At 32.6% G+C, this 20,616-nt stretch overlaps 1 protein-coding gene across 2 annotated transcripts in view; it reads left to right on the top strand.

The window, feature by feature from the left end:
- The window catches only part of LOC114329064 (uncharacterized), a 141,887-nt gene extending 127,592 nt beyond the window's left edge, over positions 1-14,295 (top strand). For both annotated transcript variants that reach the window (XM_028278080.2, XM_028278079.2), the window contains one exon: positions 13,241-14,295. The gene's annotated coding sequence lies outside the window, so the exon portion shown is untranslated. The remainder of the gene's footprint in view (positions 1-13,240) is intronic.
- Positions 14,296-20,616: the final 6,321 nt, after the last annotated feature.

The raw sequence follows: 20,616 nt of genomic DNA, 5'->3' as shown, positions 1-20,616 counted from the left end.
GACATATAGTCCTGTCGCCAGTGGGGGTACAACGGCCTCCTTAATTCAGATGGACTTACCCAAGTTTTTTATGTATTTTGACCCGTAGAACACGAATTTTTTGGATAACAGTCGATCCGGATGTCGATAAGATTGTTATAAACAAAGAACTTGAGGAATCACAGCGATTTTTCGCAAAACAAAACATTGTTTTGTATTTTTTGGATCATTCTAAGCAAAAAATGTTTTACAAGTTTTTTTGTAGGATGGATAGTTTTCGACATAAACGCGGTTGAACTTTCAAAAAATCGAAAAATTGCAATTTTTGAACCCGAATAACTTTTGATTGAAACATAAAATAGCAATTCTGCTTACTGCATTTGAAAGTTCAAGTCAAATTCTATCGGTTTTGATTACTTTCATTGCTGAGAAATAATTTTTTATTGTTAAACAATGCTATAAACACATAGTGATTGAATGATGTTTTCCATGCATTTCCCATTTGAAATCGAACGAGTAGGCGGCATACAGACAATTTCTACGTAGATTACATACATTAAAACGCATGCGTTGGGCACGGGAAACACTATGTGTTTATGGCTTTGTATAACAAATAAAAACTTAATTTTTAGCAATGCAAATAATCAAAAACGATAGAATTTGACTTGAACTTTCAAATGCAGTAAGCAGAATAGCTATTTCATTTTTTAGTCAAAAGTTATTCGGGTTCAAAAATTGCACTTTTTCGATTTTTTGAAAGTTCAACCGCGTTATCTCTAAAACTATGCATCCTACGAAAAAACCTGTAAGACAATTTTTTGCTGAGAATCACCCAAATAATACAAAAAAATGTTTTGTTTTGCGAAAAATCGCTGTTATGTAATTCCTCAAGTTCTTTGTTTATAACAATCTTATCGACATCCGGATCGAGTGTTACCCAAAAAATTCGTGTTCTACGGGTCAAAATACATAAAAAAACTTGGGTAAGTCCATCTGAATTAAGGAGGCCGTTGTACCCCCCCTGGCGACAGGACTAATAAAGTCCATGCCAATAAAAAAACGATATACAGGGTGTCCCGAAAAGATTGGTCATAAATTATACCACAGATTCTGGGGTCAAAAATAGGTTGATTGAACCCCACTTACCTATATACAATAATGCACACAAAAAAAGTTACAGCCCTTTGAAGTTACAAAATGAAAATCGATTTTTTTTCATATATCAAAAACTCACAGAGATTTTTTATTGAAAATTGACATGTGGCACGTTTTTGGCAGCAACATATTAAAAAAAAATTTAAGTAAAATTTGTGCACCCCATAAAAATTTTATGGGGATTTTGTTCCCTTAAACCCCCCCAAACTTTTGTGTACGATCCAATTAAATTATTATTGTGGCACCATTACTTGAAAACATTATTTTTAAAACTTTTTTGCCTCTTAGTACTTTTTCGATAAGTCAGTGTTTATCGAGATATTTTGAATATTTGTCGAATCCACCACATATTTGTATATGGTTAAGTATGATTATAGAGACCTGTTAATAATCTGAAAATTTATTTATAATTTACATTTTTAGGTATATCTTGAAAAAGAAGCTACATCTCGATAAAAGGTGACCTATGAAAAAATACTAAGAGGCAAAAGTTTTAAAAACACTGTATTTAATTAAGGGTACCACAATAATAGTTTAATTGGAACGTACACAAACATTTGGGGGGTTTAAAGGAACAAAACCCCCATAAAATTTTTACGTAAATGTACTGAAAAAGAAGCCGCATCTCAATAAAAACTGGCTTATCGAAAAAATACTAAGGGACAAAAAAGTTTTAAAAACGTTATGTTTACCTAATGGTACTACAATAATGAATTAATTGGAACGTACAAAAAAGTTTAGGGGGGTTTAAGGGAACAAAATCCCCATAAATTTTTTATGGGGTGGACAAATTTCACTACAATTTGGCTTTAAGATGTTCCTGCCATAAGAATGATACATGTCCATTTTCAATAAAAAATCTCTAATAGTTTTCGACATATTGAAAAAAATCGATTTTCATTTTGTAACTTCAAAGGGCTGTAACTTTTTTTATGAGCACATTTGTACTAAGGTAAGTTAGGTTCAATCGAACTATTTTTGATCCCAAAATGTGTGGTATAATTTATGACTAATCTTTTCGGGACACCCTGTATAAACCCGTCAAAGTATAAGTTAAAGTAACATAACATGCGTAAATACGCTATCAGCGACTTCTGTACGAAGCAGCAAGAAGTCAAGAGACTTTTTTTCGATATTAAATTAGATGAAGCGCAAATTCAGGCTTACTGGAAGCTATTGCACGATGCTAATAACAACCTGAAGATGGGGAATGAATTCGAAGTCATAAAAACTATACAAACGAGAAAACTGGAATCTACAAGGAAAAAATTTCCTGTGGCTGGCTGTATACCATGAATTACAAAAATTAAAGAAAAGATCTTCTTTGTAAAAGGTATATTTATTTGAAAACCCCAATAAAGGGCTACATTAAAAAACAGAAGGATTTCATTCTAAAGAGAGCATCATCAGTGTTCTTTGCAAGCTCTACATGCTAAGCCACCAAAAATACATGGGTTAAAACCCTTAAAATGTCGACTAAAAGTTTTATATGGACATGTTGTATACTAAATCCTGGCTTATCTGGAATATCTAGGACCCATAGTGAAAGAGGAAAGTACTCCCTGCTAAGGTTCATAATCCAAGGAAAAATCCAAGGGAAAAATAAATGTGGCACTTAGGAGGATCTCCTGGTTGCGAAATCTAAGGGAGTAGCAGTGGCGGCTCGTGGCCTTAGAGACAGGGTCGGCAAGGTGTTTTTGTCTCCTCATATATGTATACCATCTAATTAAAAGGCTTAAATCATCATAGGAGATTTTTTTGTTTGGTTTACTTGAGATTCTCTCTTGTTTTATGGTGTTTCGACAATATGTTTTGATTTTTTTTAAGACAAGAGAAATCCCGTTCATTTAAAGCAGAAGTTGGTGGTAATAAGATGATCAGTTTGTTGTAATGAAACGCAGTACTTACTATATAAAATAACACATACTTTGTAACTTATTCAACTTTTTGAAAATATTTGGATTAGCGTAATTTTTAAAAAATTTGTAATTATAAATATCTTAACAATTCTTTGGCGAATTTAACTTTAAAATTTTGAATCGTCAAAGAGGTAAAAAATTTGCAAATCTTCAAAATTCGAAAAACGAGTATCTATTTGCATAATGCATAGTAGGTATCCAAAATTTCAAAATATACTCGTTTTTCGAGATATGTATCATGCCTGTGTCTTTTTTGGGTGGTTCGGAAATATCAGGCGAACCCAAAACGTCACTGCGTATATACTGGAAACTACTATCATTACGAAAATCTCTGAGATTTTGCACCAGTTTTCTTATTCTATCTTTGGAATAAATAATGTCAGTTGACTGATTTCGAACAATAATGAATATCAAATCGGTTTGGGTAAACACTTTCTTAAATATTTAAAAGAATATTAAAAGAGTAATCATTTAAGAAAGTTCTCAAACCGATTGCTTCACGGATCGAGATATTACATCACAACTTTCAAAATCGTCGCCTTCGATAATAAATTTAAAAAAAACTTCCAAAAGCTGCTCACTAAAATCTACTACAGTGAAAACTAACCGAGGTTTAAAATTTGATGGCGTCTGACAAACTGTTTGCATTTTTTTTTTTTTTTTCGAAACAAATTGTCCTAAAACAGTAGTCCGGGCGAGCTAAACTGGCAAGAAAAGACGATATTCTTTAATTTTTTTACACGCATCCTGCAAAACTAAAGCCATTCTATTCCCATAACAGTGAGTAAATAAAGCTTATGGTGCAATAGTTTTAACTATTGCCTGGAGGCCGTTAAATTCACCAGACATCACGGCAGCGCCGTCATAAGTTTGCCCCAGTTTGCCCTACCAATTTATTTTTGATATCAAATAATTTTAATCTGTTATTTAAAACACCAAAAACATATTCTGCCTTATTGCTTTTACTCACGTCTGTAAAACCTAAAAACCTCTCATTATCATGTAACGCGTATCGGACAACAATTGATAATAATTATTGTGAATGCCATGATAATCAGAAGTTTCATCTACTTCTAGCGAAAAGCAAATTGTTTTCTGAATCTCAGATCCAATAACGTTATTCAAAATGTAACTAATTGATTATATTTTTTATTAGTTCATTCTATACTGTTTTAGACGTGCCGTAAATATCTTAGAATCAGAAAGTAGTAAATTAGAAAATTCCAAATCGTATTTCTTAAACAATTTTATTAGTTATCTATAATTATATCATATATAACGATTATACAATATTATATATCTATAAATAAATGATAATTCCTGACAACTTAAAAAAATTACAATATCAATTATTCAACGACGTAAAACGGCGTGATTATTTTTTAAAATTTCTGCCGATGCCTCGAAATGAAACCTCGGCAAATCTAAATGTGCCGTACCTGCCGTTGCCTGCCGTATCTGCCTACGGACAGAAATGTATGTTTTGGTTGCTTATCGACTTGTATTTCGTTGAGTTTTAACGTGTAAATTGTCACGCTAGGGATCAACTGGGATCGGCTAGCCAGTACAGTCAGATGGATGGCTCGGATCATTCATTTTTTAAAAAGTCTCCTATGCGCATGGATCACTTAACGCTCGGATTGGTCGAAGCCTTTTAAAAACCACGAATAAAATTTAGTCTGTATTATCTGACAGATTTTTTTTATTTCACAGATACAAAAAATTACATAAACTCTGATTAAATTGAATATTAAAAAATCTATAATATCAATAAATGTGGAGGTCGGCACTGCCGACCCTGCCGACTCTGACCGGCCGCCACTGGGGAGTAGTACGGATGCAGTTCAATACAATTGTTCAGAGCTGCAGCTAACAAAGTTAAGATTGCTGTGATGGTAGCCAACCTCCGATAAGAGACGGTACTGCAAGAAGAAAAGTAATAACCTTTTATTCCGACAATACATCTGCAGTTTACTCTTGAAAAACACCATCTTGTGCACTCTTTAAGTCTTTATGTAGAGAAAAGACGTTGAAATGTAAGTAAATAGGCTATTACATTTTTTTTTTCAATTCGAACTCATTGTTATACATATGTTTCGAGTTATTGAACTCTCATCAGGAAAACTTGCTCAGACTGAAATAACTGTATCACGTGCTTGACTATATTAGGCTCATACAATTGTAGTGTACTAAAGAGAGCCTCAAATACAGAAAGCCAAGCATTTCCCACCACAGTTCCCTATGCAAAATGGACAAGAGTACGTAGGTACAAACTACCTTTAATGGCAGAAAATAAAAACAATTACATGTTTGACGGCATCCTGACTCTCCTTTCTCCCTAAAACATGATCTGTTCATGAACTCATTGAGGTTTGATCACAAAATTGTAGAAGGAAACTTCCATAACGCCAACTTGTATAGGTAACGAAAAATGTGAATATGTAGAATAGCAAATGAAAGTCAGTACAGCAGTTTTTATCATTTGACTAGCCTATGAATCGGAAATTTAATATTTATTGTTTGAAAAATAACAATAATTTTGAAAGTGCAAAAAGTTTCTTCTTTAAATTGTGTCGGCCTTTAAACACAACTTTATTAGGTCGGTTTAATAGTTTTTGCATAATAATTTGGCAATCCGGGGTCTGCAAAAAAATGTAAATTTGCAAAATTATGTTTAGCCCACAATAAGCAAAGCAAAAATTTTTCACATATAAGGAGAGGTTCATGCTTTCAAACTTATTTTGAAGAATTTAAATCGGTTAACTTCACCGGAGGGACCGCAGACGTTCGGATACAATTAGCGTCTCTTTGCAAAGACAATGACGTCGACTTTGCAAAGTAACAAGACACTTAGTCCACATACACACTACACATTACACCTTACTGTTATACAATTACGTGGCAAAAGGTTCTAGTTCTAAACCAAGGCCAGAATCAGAGAAAAAAAATCTGTTAACAAGGAGAGCCTGGGGATTTTTTTTTTGAAAAATATGGTGGTGGGGCTAGCCCCAAAACATTTTTCGATTATTTAAACTGCTTGTCTTGGGCCTCCCATAATTTGCCTTATATTTGCAGACCCTGCATTATAAAATTATTATACAAAAACTATTAAATCGATTCTAACCAAATTTAGTGCACGCTTAACTTGTATTGAGAAGTTTCTCTATGCTGAATATAAAGTTTGTAAGTTACGTTTAAGTGGTCGAAAGATTGTAAAGGAGAAACTCCTTTTTTGCAATTTCTCCCAATAATTGCACTGTTTTGAATTGCTATTTTTATGCAATATAAAATTGAAAAACCACTCTTTTAGCTCTATAATTTTTTTCTATTTGCGGATGATATTGTTATTGTGGCAAGAACTAAAAGAGCTTTGGAGGAGAACATAAGAATCTGGGAGGCAGAATTAAAAAATTACAATATAATAATTAATATGGAAAAAACAAAAGTAATGGCAATATCCAAGAAAGATGTCAACCTAAATATTGAAATCCAAGGCAAAAAAATAGAACAGGTAGATACATTTAAATACCTTGGAATAATTTTAAATAAGAAGGGGATACAAGAAGACGAAATTGGAAATAGGATTAAAGCCGCCACAAGAACATATCATTCGCTGTATAAAAACTTCCTAAATAAAAAAGAAATACTTAACAAGGAAAACCAAAATGATAATATTTAAAACAATTTACTTACCTATCACTACATATGGAGCAGAGGGTTGGGTGTTGAACGACAGGCAGGAAAAGAGATTGAAAGCCGCGGAAATGAGGTATTTAAGAAAAGTCGTGGGAGCTAGGAGAACCGATAAAAGACGTAGCGAAGATATTAGAAGAGAATTAAAAGTAAAATCATTAAAGGAAAAAATTCATGAAAAAAAATTAAAATGGACTAGGCACTTATTTAGAATGAACGACGGCAGACAGGTTAAAATAACATGGGAAGCGAGGCCGATAGGGAAAAACAGGAGAGGCCGACCAAGGAAAACGTGAAATACCAGTGTGATAGAAATATTGCAGAATAGGGGAAAATCGTGGCAGGAAGCCAAAGAATTAGCTAGGGACCGAAAAAGTGGCGTAAGTTCGCAAAGAATAACGAGTAAAGAAAACACCTCGACACCTTACGTTATAAGAGGATCATCAATTATGTTATGTTATGTAATTTTTTTCTAGCCATATCTCTCAAGTTATGGGCGATATATAGGCGCAAAAAGCAAATGATTGTTATCAGATTTTGTTGAATAAAAAAACTAAACACAAGGTTTACGACTGGCCTATATCGTGATTATTGCTAAAAGTTCATCCTGAAGTGATTTCCTTAACAGTGGTTACGCTCTACATTTATTCCCTTATCCAAGAAAGTCAATGCAAAAAGATATGAGGATCACAGACTTTTTAGCCTGATGAGTCACACTTTAAAGATATTCTTGAAAATACTACATCAATAATTATAAAAAAAAATGTGAACGGGACATCAGTGACTGTCAGTTCGGGTTTAGGCAAAGTTTAGGAACAAGAGAAGCAATAGTAGCAACACAGGTGCACAAAATTGTAACGAGCAGAGGAAGGACTTGTTCCTATGCTTTTTAGATTACGAAAAAGCGTTTGATCTTGGCCAACACTACAAATTAATGCAAATCCTCAAGAAACTTGATATAGACCAAAAAGATACAAGATGCATTGAAAACTTGTATTGGTATCAAACGGCGCAATTAAAAATAAACAATTCTATTTCCGAACCCATACATATAAGAAGGGGTGTTTGACAGGGTTGTGTGCTTTCCTCTCTTTTATTTAACATTTATTCAGAAGCCATATTTCAAGAGTCTTTGGAAGATGCAGAGATGGGAATCTAAGTGAATGGAGTATTGATTAACAGCGTACGATATGCTGATGATGATATCTTAATTTTTGACAACATAGTCGATCTTCAACAACTTGTCACTATAATCGGAGAATACAGTAAGCGAATGCGATTAGAGATTAATACCAAAAAGACCAAATTCATGATCATCTCCAGAAACTTGAATGCACTTGAAAACTCCACCATAACACTGAATAACAAGTTCATTAAAAGAGTGAGCAAATTTAAATACCTGGGAACGTGGCTTTTTGAAGACTGGGCATCGGACAGGGAAGTAAAATTCCGCATTCAGCAACCTCGACAAGCTCTCGTAAAATTCAGGAAGGTACTAACCTGTTCAGAGTTCAATCTTCAACTGAAACTAAGAATTACTAAGTGCTACGTGTGGTCAGTGCTGCTATATGGCGTAGAGTGCTGGACACTCAAAACGAGGTATATAAACAGATGAAAAGAAGCCTTCGTCACTAATGTAGATGGCATAATGTAATAGCATCTGGGTCACATCATGCGGAACGAAGAATACCAGTTCCTTCAACTTATAATCGAGGGTAAAGTTTAAGGCAAGAGAGGAATAAGACGCAAGAAAATGTCCTGGCTCCGAAACATAAGGCAATGGACAGGAATAATTAACGAAATACAATATCTGATACACATTGCAAGAAACAAAGAGTTAATGGAAAATGTGATCGCTATCATCCATTAGTGGATTTGCATGTGAAGAAGAAGAAGAAGAAGAAGAAGAGGTGATTTCCGCAAAGAAATAGACTAAAATAAAAAATGTCCATTATGGTCTGCTTTTCAACAGATCCCGCATGGCCTATATAGCTTCATTTTATTGCAATTTTTTTGTAATAAAATAAATAAGCTCTGCTAATATAACATCGGCTTTGAAATCGCAATTTATATCTTAATGTATTCTCAAGGTTGAAAGTTAAAACTTACTCAATTCCATACCTTTCGCTTTTTTATCTGATGAAGTTGAAATATTGGACTTTTATTATGCATTTTCTAAATGTGTTTACAAAGGAAATTACTGAATAATAAATTAATTTTCTGCTTGCGATTTTTTTTATTGCTGTGGATTATGCAAATTATCAAATTGCTTTTAGTTGAAGTAATTTTAGATCAAATTATAAAATTATAAAAATTAGTTTGAAATGGTGGATGTCAAAAGGCGAGAAAACATATGTGTACTCAGAGTTGAAATAGAAGAAAAATGAGGTGAAATATGAAATAGGATTTTATTTGAAATTTGTAAAAATAGTAACATTATAATAAAAAAGTGGCGGATCTACGGGAGGGAACATGGGGAAATTTTTCGCCCCCTCCCCCCAAAATATAGAAACAAATTGTTAAAACATAAAAATACATATATTAACTGACATGAAACTTAAACTACAGACAGACAAGTTAAACCCAATAAATAATCGCAAAGTCCGCAGATAGTGTGCTACTTTTTTTATAAACAAAATGGCGGCAGAAAATCGTGTTTTTTTCAATTTTTACTCTATAACTCCAAAGATTTTAACTTTACACCAAAATCACACAAATAAAAATTGACCGTAATTAAATTCTGTATAGAGACGTGTTTTTCCCGATTTACCTCGACGAAAATTTTTCCCGGAAAATGCGGGTTTTTTCAACAAAATTTTTACTTTTCATCAAGTAATTGTTCATCAAAAATTAAATAAAATAGTAATATAAAAGATCCTTTCGTACAGATTATAATTAGTAGGACGCTCCTTTTAAAAGAAAAAACGTTTAATTGGGATGAGTGGTTCCTGAGATACAACCGGTCAAAGTTGACCGGCATTTATGGGAAAGATATAAACAATAGGATCATAATTTTCAAACCATCACATTTTTGTCCTCTTTCTCCACACCAATTTTCATATCTTTAAAATACTCATAACATATATTAATATAATAAAAACTATCTATATTACGAGTGACAATTGCCAAAAATAGCAAAATTCTAATAAAAAATTAGGTTGGAGAAAATGTAATGTCATAGTTCAAAATCGGTATACGTTAAAAAATGCATTTTCTCGGCTTCCCATGGAGCAATTTTCTTCATTCTTTTTTTGTTCCCAAGTAACTCGAGTAGAGCCATCCAACTAACGCATTATTAAATGTCAAAGTTGCTTTTGTTTTGTTATAATAAATTAATTTTTTAATTTGTTTAAGTAAAGATTGTTTAAATAACAATACAGTTTTCAAATGAGAATATTTCTATTTTTAACGTTAAAAGGTACACTTGTAGTAAATTTATCTAAAAAAAGTCGATAACTGGAAAAAATATTTAGTTTTTTTTTCTTAAAAATGAATTAATCTATTATAATAAATCAAAAGCAAGATTGACATTTAGTAATGCGTTAGTTAGATGGCTCTACTCGAGTTACTTGGGAACAAAAAAAAGAATGAAGAAAATTGCTCCATGGGAAGCCGAGAAAATGCATTTTTTTAACGTATACCGATTTTGAACTTTGAGATTACATTTTCTACAACCTAATTTTTGATTTTAATTTTGCTATTTTTGGCAATTTTTACTCGTAATATCGATAGTTTTTATTATAATAAAATATGTTAGAGTATTTAAAGATAACCACCAAAAATGAAATAGACTATTTTCTCTCAAACAACAAAAGAATATTTGAAGACGTAACAACAATCAACAACGTAACAACGGGTAGTGACCATCGTATAGTTAGAGCAAAAATAAATATTAACATGAAAGAAGAGAGAAAAAGAATATTTGAAAAAACAACGCGAATAGATGCCTTTAAATTAAAAACAAATGAAGAGCAATTCCGAGAGGTCTTAGCGGATAAGTTCAAATATGATCCTTCACATAATCAAGATGAAATTGACGAAATTAACAAAAACATCAATAAGAACCTTCTCGAAGCCGGACTAAAGGTCGCAAAGAAAACAAGTACTAAAGAAGACAAAATAAGCAACGAAACTAAACAACTAATGACGGAAAGACGACAACTACTAACGCAAAACAAACGCCATACTCAAGAATACATAGAACTTAATAAAACAATTAGAAAAGAACTAAAACGCGACTTACAAAAATGGAACGAGAACTTAATAGAGCGAGTCATTGAAAACAACAGAGGCTTAAAATGTCTAAGACCGGCACTGGGTGTTCAAAAAATCATCAAAATTAAAGACGCCAATAGTAAGGAAGAGAAGGACAAATATAAAATTACAAAAATAGTCGAAGACTTCTACAAAAGCTTGTACAGCTCCCAAAGCCAGCCTAATGAATCAACAAAGGTGAGCATCAAAAGAAAAATAAAAAACGTGGGATCAGAAGTACTACCAAATATAAAGGGATTCGAAATAGAAAGAACTTTAAAAGAACTAAAAAATAATAAAGCTCCAGGACAGGACGGTATAATTGCTGAGCTCTTGAAAACAAGCAAAACAGTAACAATCCCTATACTAACAGAGCTATTTAATAAATGTCTTCATAATAGCAAGATCCCTAAAGACTGGAACGAAAGTCTAGTAATACTTTTACACAAAAAAGGGGACAAATGTGACCTACAGAATTATAGACCGATATCGTTGCTCAGTCAAATATACAAACTATTCATGAGAATTATTAACAACCGGTTGACCTACAAAATGGACAATTACCAACCAGTGGAACAGGCTGGCTTCCGCAAAGGATATAGTACATCAGACCATCTGCTGACAATGAGAACATTGATAGAGAAGGCAAATGAATACCAACTACCCATATTTCTTGCCTTCGTAGACTATGAAAAGGCGTTTGATAGTATCGAGATGTGGGCCATAGAACAAGCTATTAATAATTGTAGAATAGATTCGAGATATAGACAACTAATACATAATATATATGAAAATGCAACTATGATAGTACAACTAGACGAAAATACAAATCCCATCCCTATTAAGAGAGGCGTGAGACAAGGAGACGTAATATCGCCAAAGCTTTTCAACCTAGCACTAGAAGACGTCTTCAAAACGACAAATTGGTCAACCTATGGCATTAACGTTAATGGCAAGAAGCTAAACCACCTCAGATTCGCTGACGACATTGTGATTATAGCGAGCTCATTCGAGGAACTGCAAATTATGATGGAGGAACTCGCAGGCAGCTCCCAATACGTCGGCCTGAAAATGAACATGAAGAAAACAAAAATAATGACAAACACAGATGACCCCAGACGCATAACTATAAATGGCAGTGAGATAGAAAAAATCCAGGAATATATCTACCTAGGCCAAATCCTGAAACTAGACAAAGAAAACCAAAGTGCGGAAATTAATAGAAGAGCAAGACTAGCATGGGCAGGATTTGGAAAACTTGGTTGGATACTTAAGAACCGCAAAATACCTCAATATTTAAGAACCAAAGTGTTCAACCAGTGCATCCTTCCTATCATGACATATGGGTGTCAAACCTGGACCCTAACCAAGGCAAATATGAATAAACTAGCCACAACACAAAGAGCTATGGAAAGAGCAATGTTAGGTATACGACTGTCAGATAAAAAGAGGAACGACTGGGTAAGATCAAAAACAAAAGTCGAGGACATAACAACAAAAGTTGCCAAACTTAAATGGAGCTTCGCAGGCCACACTGTTAGACAAAAAGACCAACGTTGGAATGCAACGATACAACATTGGAGACCTTACCAAAGTAAACGACCGAGAGGAAGACCACATATGAGATGGGTTGATGATATTAAAAGAGTAGCCGGAACGAATTGGAAATATGTTGCTCAGGATAGAGACAGGATAAACAAATACTTATCTAAAATTTTAGTTTAAAATTAAAAATTCTGTTGGAAAAACCCGCATTTTCCGGGGAAAATTTTCGTCTAAGTAAATCGTGAACTACACGTCTCTATGCACAATTTAATTACGGTGAATTTTTATTTGAGTATTTTTGGTGTTAATTTAAAATCTTCGAAGTTATAGACCAATAATTGAAAAAAAGATGATTTCGGGCGTCATTTTGTTTATAAAAAAAGTAATACACTATCTGCGGACTTTGGATACCTAGATATATTATTAATATATACAATCATAAGATTCGATTCCAGCAATAAAATTGCTGGTAAATAACTTTTCCTTGTATTTTGCTAATTAGCCCAGAGTATTTTGAATTTATTGTCAAAGCTAGTTTGGCAGCAGTTGCACCGATGGGTTGCCCCATAGCGATATCTGCTTTTATCTCATCGATTAGCTTTCAGCTGTGATAAAAGTAACCTTTTCCGCTTGACACGTGTGTGATATAAATGTCGTAAAATACGAAATGCCTAATTCTATCTTTTTTGTTTCAGACCACCCCCTACTTTTTGGGAAGCAGCGGCTGACGCAATCATCCTCCAAAAGACAATAAAATCAATGGGTTTTCGAGATATGGGTGCGGATAATAGAAATTTTAACCAACCTGATATATACGATACTAATGATTTTATTAAAGAATCTAGAAAAGAAGTCGTTACGGATTAATTTATTACTGTTTACTATAAAATATATACACTGCGCGCCAAAATTAACGCATAATTGTAAAATTTTAATTTCAGTCAAAATGAAAAAAAAATTGTTTGTTCTTTTGTACTTTAAGGTTGCTTTTAGAACATCTGATATAAAAAATATTTCTTTCTTACGAAAAACGTATTGAATTTAACAATCTAACATCATAAATCTAAATATCTAAACAAACATCTAATCTAAACAAACTAACATTATAAATAAATGACGGAATTGAAATTTTTCAAGTTCAAGAAAATTAAACTAGTACCGAGTATTGCCTCTTCTGTCATATATAACTGCTTGACAACGATCTCTTATACTGAGAATTACCGTTATTATTTCTTCTTGATAAATTTGATCCCAAATTTCAACTAATCGCCAAAACAGTTGATCTAATGTATTTGGTGCATTATCGTAGTTATCTCCCTACGATGCCCAAAGATGTTCTATTGGGTTGAGGTCAGAACTTCTTTTAGGCCAATCCATGGTAGGAATCCCAACCTCCTGACGATATTGCTGCACAATTCTTGCCATGTGTGCCCTGACATTATCTTGCATAAGCATGCAATTTTCCCCAATAAATGGTGCAAGTAACACGACATGATCTTCTAAAATGTCTGTAATATACATGTGTGATCTAAGCCACCCGCGATATGTTCTAAATCCATACGAACCTCCAAATTAATCTTACCCCACACAATTACCACAGTATAAAGAGGGACAGTAGAACCACTCTCTGAAAAATTAGAAGTAAAATCTTAAGTCGCGCATGGCGACCGCGCAATGTTGGCAGTCGCTTTTGCCCCACTCTAGCATTGCTAGTCGCATAGAAACGTATGGGTTTTAACAGGGAAACCCCGTATCCACCACTGGTGAATTACCAATTGCGTACTGCCGGTATTACTTCTTGAGATCAAAGTGCCGACATGGAAGAGGTTTTACTCTTCCTCTTTATACTGTGCCATTACCGAGCGCCACTCTACCGTACAATTCCTACGGTGTTACACTCTACGTAGCGTTCCTCAGGCATTCTGTACACTCTGTTCCGCCTGTCATCAGAAAAAAGGCGGTTCTGGATTCATCGGTGAACAATATTCTTCCCCAATCGTCATTATTCCAAACAACATGTTCACGAGCCAAATGCAATCTTTGCCTTCTATAGTCTCTGGTCAATAATGGGCTAGTGAGTGCCCTTTCATGGTGTAGGTCATTATCGGCAAGTCTATTTCTTATTGTATTTTGACCGATTCAAAAGTTATAACGATCCAAAAATTCATTCTGTAGAGAAGTACTGATAACAAACCTTTGTCTCAATGTACGAAGTATCAAAAACTGGTCTTGATTAGGAGTTGTAACCCTTCTACGGTCTTGACCGGGTCTTCTCAAGTTACTTCCAGTAACATAAAAACGTGTTAACTCTCTTGAAATAGTTGACGTTAAGTGACATTAAAACGTTCAGCGAGTTTAACTTGACTGTATCCTTCTTCGCGAATAGTGACGATTCCAATAGTCACTTTCTGACAAATTTAGATTTTCTTGCTGCTGGTGGTTAATTTCAAAAGGAAAAAACATTGAATAAACTTGAAAAACGATTTTAAACACAGCACAACGTATTCCAACCCAATTAAATTTAAATAAAAATGAAGCACAACTAGCATGTTTTTAATTTTTTTGCAAAAAATGATAAAAACATCAATGTTTTTTACCGTTCTTTCGACAAATTTTACAATATATCGGAAATAACAATAATAAATAATATCGCAAAAATTTTAAATTTAAAAATTAAATTAAATATTTTATATTATCACAAAAATCGAAACATTAAAATTATTTGATTTACCAGGATTTTTAAAATTATGCGTTAATTTTGGAGCGCAGTGTATATTGTTCATCAGCTTTTCATCGATATTTTATTATTCACAATTTTTAGGCTTAGGGGGAAAATTTTTAACTTTTTTATATACAATAGCACCTTTTTCCTTTAATGTAAAAGGTTGATGAAAATCTGACGTAACATATTTAAAAGATTATAAAGCGATGTACCTAATAGAAAAAAAATTATCAGGTTATCTGCCAATCTTAGTTTATTTTGTAGTTTATATGCATCGATTTTGGATCCAAATAAATATTTTGAAGCTAATCAAAAAATTAAAGCATGTCTTTACTTTGCAACTGACCTATAAATTTTCGGATATTATATATGGCATACTGTGATATTTTCAACGATTTCTTAAAAACATATATGCTTTTAGGTAGACAAGTGAAAAAAGTAAATATTAAAAAGCAAAATTTTAAACAATGCACAAAAACAATTAAAAAATACTGTTTTCAAATAGTATATTATGCAACGAGCATTTAATGATGGTCATTATGAAGCGAGTATGAGGGTTACGAAACGAGCCGTATGCGGCGAGAGAGTATAGAGTACGAGCTTTAAAATGATAATTAAATGCAAGTTGTATACACTATTTTTTCTATGATCATTCACAACAAAAATAAATTCAAATTTATTAATTTTGTAACACAAATAAATTCAGTAGTTTGTCAGTTTGACGGTTTGTTTACATATTGAGAACTGTCAAAACGTATGTATTTGACTCGCCATTGGTCACTGCGTATGTACCACCTTTATCGCTAATGCCATATCGCGATTCTATTGGTTAAAAATCTGTATCTTAATGAAAATCTGTATCATAATGAAGTTCATTATGATACAGGTAGTGACATCATAATTGGTATATTATAGTGCGAGAATAGAAAATAGTTATTTATGATATAAGTGTTAAAAGTACACGTTTAGCACGCATGTGAAAGTTTCACGCATGTGAAAGTACACGTTTAAGCCACATGAGTGCCTTAAAAATGTACTTTTTAACACGCATATCATACAATATTTTTTCTACAAACGTAATTACAGGACAATATCTACAAAAACTTTTACTTGAACTTGACTGGCATTCCATTTTTATATTTTTTTGACATTACATCAAAATTGCCTAATACGAACTGCAGTGCCATAAAAATTTTAAAGCACTAGTGCCTTAAAGTAGTATTTTTAACGCTCTTATGGAGTGCTAAAAATTGCATTTTTAACACGGTTGTAGAAAAATAATATTAAACGCTTATTTAGTTGCCGCTTTATGTGTGATGAAATCTAAAAACGTATACACTTATATAACAATCCGTCCAAATATTTCGAGGTTTTTATATTCACCATTGGTGCATGTACGGAGAATGGTCTGAAGTTTTTTAAAGATAAAAATTAGTGCGCAATTGAGAAATTTCAAATTAACAATCATTTTTGAACTCCTCGTTCAATTTATGACAAAAAATATATATTATCTTCCCTTTTTCTCATACGGCGCTTCGTTTTTATGCAAAAAATAAAACATCTTAACACTTACAAAATATTCCAAATAAGTTTCTATACATTCATTATACAGTGATGATCGCACTAATGACCGATAAAATAACGCAAAATGCGTTAATTCGTTGCGAGATAAAAAGAGATGAAACTAGTAGAGGTGGGAAATTATCGGTATAAACCTATAAAACATGACCACTTACAATAGTTTCCACCTTTAGACGTTAGCTTTTTCGTTTTTCGTTTCGACTGATACAAACATCAAAATATGAGAAGGTAGTAGCTGAATATTTTTTGCCTGAGGGAATGGAAAAACTGTGTCTTTAATTTTTAAATTAGTTTTTAAATAAAAATATTTTAAAAATTTAAGTAGAATTATTAACTCATTAATTATAATCTTTCTTTTTGATTTGTTTACGGACAGCCTTGGTTCCAAACTCACTGATTATATTCGTTCTAAGAGTTCCGTCGAAATTATTTATATTTAAAAAAGTGTTAATGTCACTATTTAACGTCATACGTATAAAGATGTGAAACTATCGTAATGTTTTATAGGTTAATACCGATAATTTCCCACCTCTACTATTTTCATCTCTTTTTATTTCACAATGCATTATGTTGTCCATCTTTTATTTTGTTAAGATTTTATCCCTCAAAATTTGTCATACTTATTTAGAAACACCCTGTACGCTGTATTTACCAATAAATTGTCTCTGGACCAAAGATAGGTTTCAATTGAACAAGCCTCGTATTATAGGTTTACAAAGCAAAAAACATGTCCTGGTAAACATTGGAACTTTTTTATTTATTCGGGTAGTGCCTATCTCGGCCCAAGAAACAGGTAGGTCTTTTAAAAATGTCCCAAGTCGGCGCAAATATTAAAACTGCCCGATATAAAATATACCAGCTCGGTTCATGGGATAATAATTGTTACTAACAAATAATTTTACATCTCAATGGAAAAAATACAGATAATTTTGATCAGATTTTGAATCAGTTGTTAAGTAGTTTTGTAAAAGGTAATCAGAAAATTCTTTATTTTAAAATGGATAAAAAGCTGAACCTTTACAGTAATACATAGAAACTATGATTAACTATTTATATGGGAAATAAGCCACAAATAAATTGAAAAAAATAATTTTATTAACGTTTCGACGCTCAAATCGGGTGTCGTTGTCAAAATGCAAAATACTACTGACATATATTATATATATATATATATATATATATATATATATATATATATATATATATATATATATATATATTTATATATATTTATATGTTTTGACAACGACACCCGATTTGGGCGTCGAAACGTTGATAAAATTATTTTTTTCAATTTAATTATGGCTTATTTCCCATATAAATAGTTAATCATAAAAATGCCACAAGGAAATAACTTCGGAACAACATAGAAACTAAATTAGGTATAATTTCAAGATAAAAACGTAATTGCTTTTGACTACATGAGCAGTGGCGTAGCAGATACCCAAACAGTCAATATGTCTCAAACATCTACCTTTATCCTATGTATCAGTAGCGAAATCGATTCCACGGCCAACATTTCCAACCAAGAGAAACTGTTTCTTAAATTAGCAAAGAACCCAAAATTTCTATACAATGAGGTACTAATAACTACCTGCTAATCTTCGAGCCGACCTGGGAGGTTTTTAAAATGTACCTGGGATATCATAAAGGACTAAAAGATTATATTGAGCCGATATGGGAATACTCCTTATTTATATACTTCTTATTCATTAAAAGGGGACCTACTTATGAGTACGCAGGTATTTTAAAGTATTTTCCGGGAAATAGTGACTGTCATCATGGTTACCATCAATTATAGTAAAATATTACAGGTCGACAGAAATATTTGAAACTACCAAGGTCACCGATCGAAAGCCTTGGTTACGCGACGTTTTCAGATCAATCAAGTTTCAAAGGTTTTTCGAATTTCTATTTGTTACCTGTTTCACAGTAAAATTTCCTTATGTTTCCTCCTGAGTGAATGTTTAAACATTGTGTATAATTTCACGGGATTGTGTACTTAGTGTCCTAATTTTCACAGCACTACTTGTAATGCTCATGTTTATTAAAAAAAATGTTATATGTATTCTAACTACGTATTATATGTATTCTAACAACTATTTAAGAGTTAAGGAAGTACAAAATCAAAGAGGTACCACAAAAAATGTATATTAATAAAAGGTCATAAAAGCACGCGTTTCGGCTCTTCACGAGCCATCATCAGCTTTAAAATACAGGAGCAAAGACGAAAACTGTCCAGACCAGGAAGGAGGAAGAATCTACTAGATTACATTATTTAAGGTTCTATAGGCTTCATTATTTAAAGTTTTAAGTACTGTATTAGACATTAAGTTATATATGAATATAAAAATTCATTAGAAAGATTTTTTATGACTTCCACGTTGGGAGGAACCATCTTGCGAACAGATCAGGTGCAAGGAACTTTTTGGTGAAATGTCTTTCACCAAAGAACCTTGTTCATGTTTTCATATTTTTGGAAACTTTCATGTTTTTGGGACATTTCACCAAAAAGTTCCTTGCACCTGATCTGTTCGCAAGATGGTTCCTCCCAACGTGGAAGTCATAAAAAATCTTTCTAATGAATTTTTATATTCATATATAACTTAATGTCTAATACAGTACTTAAAACTTTAAATAATGAAGCCTATAGAACCTTAAATAATGTAATCTAGTAGATTCTTCCTCCTTCCTGGTCTGGACAGTTTTCGTCTTTGCTCCTGTATTTTAAAGCTGATGATGGCTCGTGAAGAGCCGAAACGCGTCCTTTTATGACCTTTTATTAATATACATTTTTTGTGGTACCTCTTTGAGTTTTGTACTTCCTTACCTCGAGACCACATTTGAGAATGGATACTTCTCTTCATGTATTTAAGAGTTTATCTGACAATGTCGCAAAACCGCTGATTTCGTGCAGTATGCATTTAAATAATAGATGTTTACTCTTTGACCTACGCGTTCAACTGAAATCCCCTCTACTTGATTTGCTACCTGAGTGACCTTCCCGGTTTCATATATTTCTGTACAATTGTAATTGAGTCTCAATCACCTTTTACCGCTGCATGATATTTATTGTTGTTGCTACTTGAAAAATATTATTGATTATTTTTAATTTATACAATATTTTTCTATTAGGTACAAAAAACCAAATTACCTATAAATTAACTATAAAAAATTGTATATTTTTATAATTAGTTAATGTTTGTGAATATTTTATGTTAAAATTAAAATATTGTCTTTAAAAAGTTTATAAGAGATATCGTATTATAAATTTTTAGTAAAATAAATATAAGATTTTGATTGTATTGTTTATTAATTGATTTCCATAAAAAATAGTGTGGTTTACGTAACTTTCCAAATGTAAGAGAAGGGAATATGATGTCTTGAATAGAAGAAAAGAAGATCATTAAAGTTAAAACGAACCAAGAATAATAAAAACTGTAAGTTTGATTATTCACAAAATATTAGATCGTTAATCCGAACACATTTTGAACTAGATTTTCATATGCTTCATCGGTTGTAGCTTGAGCGAAGTTTGTAATTAGTAAACAAGTCTTATCAAAAATGAATAACCATTTTCAATTTCGTTGCAAAACGAAAATACAGCCGAACCATATTCTAGTCAAATCAGAGAGTGCAGCAAGCACCTCTACCGGTTTCGAAACTTATTAGTCTCTCATCAGGAGGCACATATGCTGCTCTCCAGTGGCGTGCGGTGACTTTTTCGAAAGGGGAAGCGATTCAATAAGGATATAAAAATATTATCTT

The sequence above is a fragment of the Diabrotica virgifera genome, chromosome 7 (assembly GCF_917563875.1).
Source record: "Diabrotica virgifera virgifera chromosome 7, PGI_DIABVI_V3a".
NCBI lineage: Eukaryota > Metazoa > Arthropoda > Insecta > Coleoptera > Chrysomelidae > Diabrotica > Diabrotica virgifera.
Note: the sequence above shows the minus strand (reverse complement) of the source record. Positions and strands in the feature narration are given on the sequence as shown.